The sequence below is a fragment of the Brienomyrus brachyistius genome, unplaced genomic scaffold (genome assembly GCF_023856365.1).
Source record: "Brienomyrus brachyistius isolate T26 unplaced genomic scaffold, BBRACH_0.4 scaffold417, whole genome shotgun sequence".
Classification (NCBI taxonomy): domain Eukaryota; kingdom Metazoa; phylum Chordata; class Actinopteri; order Osteoglossiformes; family Mormyridae; genus Brienomyrus; species Brienomyrus brachyistius.
This window is the reverse complement of record NW_026042692.1, coordinates 50951-59441: the sequence shown is the minus strand read 5'-3', so window position 1 is coordinate 59441 and position 8491 is coordinate 50951. Positions and strand designations below refer to the sequence as shown.

Here is an 8491-nt window from a genome sequence, read left to right as displayed (position 1 = left end):
AGAATTGCACTGTACACTGTACATGACCATAAAAACTTTGTATCCTTGAAATAAATGTTTTTGATCTTTTCCTTGGCAGTTATCTTTTTACACAGGGCCTCTATGTACACGATAGTTTTTTTTTTCACGACTAACAGTATGGATCAGGAGTTGGTTATTGTAAAAGAAGTAATGTGCATGCAGGTGATATTTGTATAGATTTATCCACACCCTTGTAGCAGTGCTGCCATTGCAGTCAGATCTCGCAAACTAGGAGTATTAGTTGTCTTTATTTCTCTTTATTTCTTGACGCCAACCCTCTCCATTAATCCGGGCTTGGGACTGGCACCTACCTGAGCTGGCTTGCTCCCTTAAGTGGCTGGGTTAGGCTAAACTATATATATATATTTACCAAGACTACAATAAAACATCTCGAAATGTGTAGTCTAGCAAAACGCAGTTTAAAGAAGGTAGCCTACCTGGCGAAATTGCAAACAAATTAAGGGCGTTAGGCAGCCTTTCCAAACCGCTTATCCTACTGGATCGCGGGGGGTCTGGAGCCTATCCCGGAAGCAATGGGCACGAGACAGGGAACAACCCAGGATGGCGGGCCAGCCCATCGCAGGGCACACTCACACACTATTCACTCACGCATACACTCCTATGGGCAATTTAGCAACTCCAATTAGCCTCAGCATGTTTTTGGACTGTGGGGGAAACCAGAGTACCCGGAGGAAACCCCACGATGACATGGGTAGAACATGCAAACTCCACACACATGTGACCCAGGTGGAGACTCGAACCCGGGCCCTAGAGGTGTGAGGCAACAGTGCTAACCACTGCACCACCATGCTGCCCCCTAAATGGAAAACCATTAAATACAAAAGGAAAACAAAAGTGCTGTAAGACTGTATACTTATGTGTATGTTAGTAAAGGCTGTAGCTGACACAACGGACCCCCCTAATTAGAAAGGGGTAATTGTACACATGTGGCATCCAGTATGTTCTTCTATAACAGTTTTTTAAAAAAAAAAAAAACTCACATTACACAAATTGGCACTATCAAAACGAGGATTATGGGGAAAATGGGGACTGTGATGGAGATTACATACACGTAGGCATGGTATTTAGTTTTTTTTAATCTGGTCACCTTCCAGAGTAATTGTAAACTAAAACCATCTTCACCCTATTTGATTCTTTATAAATGGACAATCAGTCGTGCAGTAAATGGGGGTATAGAGAGACACAGAGCTTGTCTAACAAGAAACCCTGGGAAGCTAACATTAATAGGGTGGGTATGGATAGCAAAACCATTGATACAGATTACAGATTTATATCTCACCTGAACCCTGGCGGGCTCCGTGCCAATAGGGGTTGGGATTAGGGTTAGTTAACTTAAGTAGTAATATTGATGTGTATATTCTCCTATTCTCCAGTCAGTGAATCGTGAAACGTAATGTTAATATGTTTCTATACCTATATGTTCTGCTTAAAAACCCATAAAGGCAAGCACAGTGTTTAGACATTCTGTTACTTAGACTAGTAAACACTAAGATCCTTCAGCTTTCAATTAACCTGACACAACAGTCTAAACAACAAATGTGTGCCATGTCATTTGTCATCTTTACATCTTGTATCCTTTATATGGTAATTGGATTTTCAAGGTGGAATTGCAGGTCGATCATTTTAAGGATCTAGATGTAAACCTCCCTGGTGTTGCTTTAATATTTTTTTTGCACAATTTGCTTCACACACTTCCTCCAGCAGAGAAGCTTACAATACTACACCCCACCAAATGACTGGATGATGCCTTTTTATTTAAGGTCTGGCTGTGAGCCTCGATTACCGATACACTATCTTCAGGCTCCTGCCGGGATCAGTCAGTATGGTGGACCTTTGGAGGAATGGGTACAAAACCATCAGGAAAGTTTGCAGGTGCTTCAAGAGTATGTGAAGGCTTAGTTGGAGGAACAAGCCACACCACGAAATCGGAAACACAATGAGTTGGTTAATGATTAGGGGTTTGATGAAGGTCAGCTGGTGTGTTTGCGGAACCATGTTCGAGGTAAAATACAGGATCATTGGGATGCCTGTTTGTATATGGTAGTTCGGTGTCCCCAAGATCAGGGTGCAGTTTACTCTGCAACTCCAATGGAGGGGGACGGGGTTGTCCGTCAAGTTCACCGAACAGAGTTGCGTCCAGTACCACAGGGGGTTGTTATGTCAGGGGAAGATGTTCTGGTAATGTCTCCTGAGTCTGGGTTGCCCACAGGGGCAACAGAAATGGAATCGGATGAGGACTCTGTGATTTTACGGGGACAGGGCTGGTGGGAGGGGTCGCAATAGAGCATCCACAAGTAGGCCTCGTATAATGGAGGAGGTTATGTCCCCCCCGAGGTGTAGAGACCAGTTAAACGTTCGGTGAGGTCCACCACTGGTCATCATACCAACCCTTATAAGTTACCACGGTCAGTGAATGATCGTTCGGTTGGGGAGGAAGACCAGTGGTTTGGGGATAGAATTCTTAGCTGTGATCGTTGGGTCATCAATTTCATTTTGGGGGATGGATTGTAGCCAGGCAATTATAGGCAGGTATAGGAACTGCAGTTCGGACTGGAGGCATAGCCGGGGCGAGATGGCTGTGCATGTTCCGATGGTAGGGCATATTGGCAAAGGAGCAGGCACGGGAAAGACAGGCAGGGTCCTGATAGATTTGGTGGAGCATCGGCGGGCATATTGAATTTGCAGTGTAGCAGCCTTTCTGTTTGCTTGTTTCAGGGGTGAACAATCTTATCCGCAAAGGGCCGGTGTGTATGCAGGTTTTCGCTGCAACTCCCTAATTAGATTTCTAATTAGAGGACTGATTAGCTGAAGAGTCCTCATACCTGGTTTTGAAGAGCTGACCTAAAGGTTACCCCAAAAACCTGTTTTTTTTTTGTTTGAATGGGGCAGTGAGTCATGGGGTAAACTACTGTTCTTTAGGGGTTTTCAAGGTGGAATTACGGGTCGATAATTTTAAGGATCAGGTTGTAAACCTCCCTGGTGTTGCTTTAATATGTTTTATCTGAGGTTGTATCGTGTATTATCAAGCCAGCCGGCTTAGTGGCCTCGGGAGCGGGGTTTAGTGGGAGCAGCTGGCTAGTTTTATTTTCTTTTTTGTTTGTGTCTTTTTCTTTGTTGTATGTATATTTTGGGTTCATTATTAGGCAGGCTGGGCCTTTTGGCACCTGTAGTCTGGGTGCTGGATTGCCCATAGGGGTCTTTTTTATTGCTGTGATTTGCTGTGTCATTCACTAGTGTGATTTGTGCTGGATGTGTTTTTAAGGTTGTGCTGTGGCGTGTACCTGAGCAAACTTTGGGCAACCTGTTCTCTTGTTGGCTTTATTGACAAAGGGTGGATTAGTCTAATTACGGCCTGCTACAAATAGCTGCATATAACGTATAAAAAAAATCACCTTATGGGTGCTCCGTAGGGTAGCAAGATCTTGAGTTTTTTTACAGTACTCGGGTACGTTTTAAAATTTTCGACCAATCAGCAAACATTATTCTGACAGCATAGCTGGGAAACCAATGAAAAGTGAGTGCAACGTTCTAGAACTTGACTTCGGGTTGACGCTCCCTATAAAAGAGCTGGGTACTGCTTCAAGGCGTTCAGTTGGCGCTACCTCCTGATAGAGTAGCACTGTACGGCTCTTGTTCCGTAAAACAACATCAAAAGGATGAAAAAAAAAAATTTTTTAAAGAAGACGAAAAAAACATCGTCTAAAAAAATAAGCCAAAAAAATAATATCCGAAGAAGGAAAAACATGCAAAGTAAAAAAAACAAACAAAAATAAAAAACAATATCCAAAGAAGAAGGAAAAAAACATCCAAAGGGAGAAAACAAGAACTGAAGGGCAAATGAGGTAGGAGGAAATACAAATTTCGTTTCAGCACCGTTGGAGTGCCAAGCCGTGAAAAGCATTTGGCCAGAAGACAAGGTAAGTGTTGTAGCTGTTATTTTAAAACAGCGCTTTTCAAAATGCTGCTTTATAATCGTTTGAGATCGTTAGCCAGTGTGACAGCTGAAGGCTTTTTGAGTTTACCAACATAAAGTTTTATTTCTGTATTAGGACATTGTCAGGAACAATGATGTGTTCATCGCTATGATGTGGTCAAAAAGCGATGCATTGAATCTTAGAAACATTTGTGATTTTTCAAACAATGCTTTTCCTTTTATTTAATCAGTAAAATTTCCATCGGTTTTATATAGTGCCCCTTGAAATATGTCTTTAGCTCATTTTCCGGGCATTTTACTAGAATGCATCCTGAGAAATACACAAGCTCTGCTGCATTTCCGTGCCTCGATGTTTAGTGCCGAGTATAATTGTTGCAGTTGCCTTTTATATATTCCATGAGACCTGTTGGTACCAAGAGAAGTGTGAGACTGTCAGGGTGAATTTATCATACAATCGCACGCATAAATACCTGAGGGTTGCCAGTCCTTTTGCGTTGTTACAGGAGGACTAGAGCTGACGAGTGTGTTTCTACACACTATCAAGGGCATTGTAGTACAGTTTTCTCAGGTGGGAGAATGCTGCCGATCTCCTATTTGACAATACAGCCCTTGATATATTAGAATATTACAGAACTAGAAGCCTTTTGCAAGGAAGAATGTGAGAAAATCCCAAGTACAAGAACTGAAAGCCTTTCAGCTGGCTATAAGAAGCGCTTGTAAGCTGTGATATCTGGCAGAGGAGGTGTTACTAAGTACTGATTACGTAGGGTGCCCAAACTTTTGCAGAGTGCCATAATAATGTTTTTATTTTGTAATTTTGTTCAATTTATGGCATAAAAAGTAACTATTCATCAATGTTTGCTGAAAATATTGTGTATTTTCCCCCCAGTTCCTAAAGAGACTGTATTAACTGATATTGTTGCTTTTGTAATTGAAAAGATGTTATTTGTCAAGGGGTGCCAAACCTTTGCATAAGACTGTACACAGTGTGTGTATGTGTTTATGTGAGTGTGTGTCTGTGTGTGTCTTTATATATATATATGTGTGTGTGTGTGTATATATTTCAGTATATGCATGTGTATATATATATTTATATATAGTTCACACACATTCAAACTTATTTGAATACACATTCAAAATAATTTTTATTATTATTATTTTCGTTTTTTTTTTTTTTTGTGTTTTAAAATGTTTTATTTTTGCAATGGAAATAAAAATAAAGCAGTCCTCCGTAGAGGAGGGGTGGTGGAGGGAATATATATATATATATACATATATATAAAATAATTGTCACACAACCTGGGTGACATGCCTTGCCTGCTCACCCAGTTTTAGTGCACCTTAGTTATTCATAATGACCATCTAGTCTCGATACACCCATGAATATATATGTATATATATATATATATATATAGTTTTTCTGTTTTTTTTTTGCAATAGACAATAAAAATAACGCAGTTCTCCGTAAAGGAGGGATGGTGGATGGAATATATATATACATATATATATAAAATAATTGTCACACAACCTGGGTGACATGCCTTGCCTGCTCACCCAATTTTAGTGCACCTTAGTTATCCATACTGACCATCTAGTCTCGACACACCCATATATATATATATATATATGTATATATATATAGATATTTTTTCTTTTTCTTGTGTTTTTTTTTTCGCAATGGATATTAATAATAAAGCAGTCCTCCGTAAAGGAGGGGTGGTGGAGGGAATATATATATACATTTATATAAAATAATTGTCACACAACTGGGGTGACATGCCTTGCCTGCTCACCCAATTTTAGTGCACCTTAGTTATCCATAATGACCATCTAGTCTCGATACACCCATAAATATATATGTATATATATATATATATATATATATATAGTTTTTTTTTTTTTTGCAATAGACAATAAAAATAACGCAGTTCTCCATAAAAGAGGGATGGTGGATGGAATATATATATACATATATATAAAATAATTGTCACACAACCTGGGTGACATGCCTTGCCTGCTCACCCAATTTTAGTGCACCTTAGTTATCCATACTGACCATCTAGTCTCGACACACCCATATATATATATATATATATATATATATATATATATATATATATATATATATATATATGTATATATGTATATATGTATATGTATATATGTATATATGTATATATGTATATGTATATATGTATATATGTATATATATATATGTATATATGTATATATATATATATGTATATATGTATATATATATATGTATATATGTATGTATATATGTATATATATATGTATATATGTGTATATATATATGTATATATGTATATATATATATATATATGTATATATATATATAGATATTTTTTCTTTTTCTTGTGTTTTTTTTTCGCAATGGATATTAATAATAAAGCAGTCCTCCGTAAAGGAGGGGTGGTGGAGGGAATATATATATACATTTATATAAAATAATTGTCACACAACCTGGGTGACATGCCTTGCCTGCTCACCCAATTTTAGTGCAACTTAGTTATCCATAATGACCAACTAGTCTCGATACACCCATAAATATATATGTGTGTATATATATATATATAGTTTTTTTGTGTTATTTTTTTGCAATAGACAATAAAAATAACGCAGTTCTCCATAAAGGAGGGATGGTGGATGGAATATATATATACATATATATAAAATAATTAATGTCACACAACCTGGGTGACATGCCTTGCCTGCTCACCCAATTTGAATGCACCTTAGTTATCCATAATGACCATCTAGTCTCGATACACCCATAAATATATATGTATATATATAGTTTTTTTTTTTCGCAATGGACAATAAAAATAACGCAGTTCTCCGTAAAGGAGGGATGGTGGATGGAATATATATATACATACATATAAAATAATTGTCACACAACCGGGGTGACATGCCTTGCCTGCTCACCCAATTTTAGTGCACCTTAGTTATTCATAATGACCATCTAGTCTCGATACACCCATAAATATATATGTATATATGTATTGTTTTTTTTTTTTTTTTTTTGCAATAGACAATAAAAATAACGCAGTTCTCCATAAAAGAGGGATGGTGGATGGAATATATATATACATATATATAAAATAATTGTCACACAACCTGGGTGACATGCCTTGCCTGCTCACCCAATTTTAGTGCACCTTAGTTATCCATAATGACCATCTAGTCTCGATACACCCATATATATATATATATATATATATATATATATATATATATATATATATATATATATATATATATATATATATATATATATTATATATATATATATAGTTTTTTTTTTCTTCGTAATGGACAATAAAAATAACGCAGTTCTCCGTAAAGGAGGGATGGTGGATGGAATATATATATACATATATATAAAATAATTGTCACACAACCTGGGTGACATGCCTTGCCTGCTCACCCAATTTTAGTGCACCTTAGTTATCCATACTGACCATCTAGTCTCGACACACCCATATACACACCCGAAGCTCTGATCTCAGATCAGTTCCATGCCTCCAGAATCTAATGTTACCCTCAAGGAAGAAGGGAAGCTATGATGAGTAAAAAAAAGGTTATTAGAGTGTCCTGTCAGCGTTGGGCTTCTTCGGCCTCCGCCATTGATTTTTCGGTTTCAGGATGGAAAGTACAAGGTGGCTCTGTGTTGATGAATAATCCAGGAAAAAAATGCCACAAAGGCATGGAGTCACACCAGTGGAGTCTTATCCTTGCAATAAAGACCCCTGTATGACCTTTGCTGAATATTTCCAGTTTAGTGGAGCTGATCTGTGAGTAATGCAGTTATGCAGCAGTTTCTGATGGTTTCCGGTTTTGCAGGTGGTGTCCTTTTCAGCTTGGAGGAGGGAGCCTCCTTCTGGAACCAGATGTTGACCTGGAGAATCGTGAGTGACGTTTCCGATTAGCATACCTGATCTCCTTGCCCCGCCACGGGGCTCTGGTGAAATGTAACTATTCAGTGACCCGTATCTTTCAGTTCTTCGCTTCCATGATCTCGACCTTCACCTTGAACTTCTTCATGAGTATCTACCACAACAAGCCGGGAGATTTTAGTAACCCAGGTCTCATCAACTTTGGACGCTTTGACAACGATGTAAGTTTCCCATTTCTGTCGGTGTTGTGATGTAGATTGTCCTTTTTAAAAGTCTGTAGATGGAATCTTGAAAATCAAAATATTGGGCATCGGTAATTGATCTGGTTGTCTTGGCCAATGGTATGCTGTCCGCAAGTCAAGTAGCTCTTGGGAGATGTCGGCCGTTACCCTCTGACATTGGTTTCCTGCCTCCCGTTAGTCAGTGGGGAAAATGTGATGTTTATGGATGTCTGGACAACTTAGAGTGGAGAGCATTTTATAATCATTACCTCGTTTGGGAAAGGCGAAAGAAGACGGTATAATTTTGACCAAAATCCAGAATGAGACCAAGTTCACACTGTTCCCGAACATGTTTTGGTCTTTCCTGTCCGTGC

At 38.4% G+C, this 8491-nt stretch overlaps 1 long non-coding RNA gene across 1 annotated transcript; it reads left to right on the top strand.

Annotated features, from left to right (window-relative positions):
• The first annotated feature begins 3776 nt into the window (after positions 1-3776).
• LOC125729040 (uncharacterized) lies at positions 3777-8068 on the top strand. The gene is made up of 3 exons (XR_007389565.1): positions 3777-3959; positions 7844-7908; positions 8001-8068. It is a non-coding gene; the product is annotated as an uncharacterized LOC125729040 (long non-coding RNA).
• Positions 8069-8491: the final 423 nt, after the last annotated feature.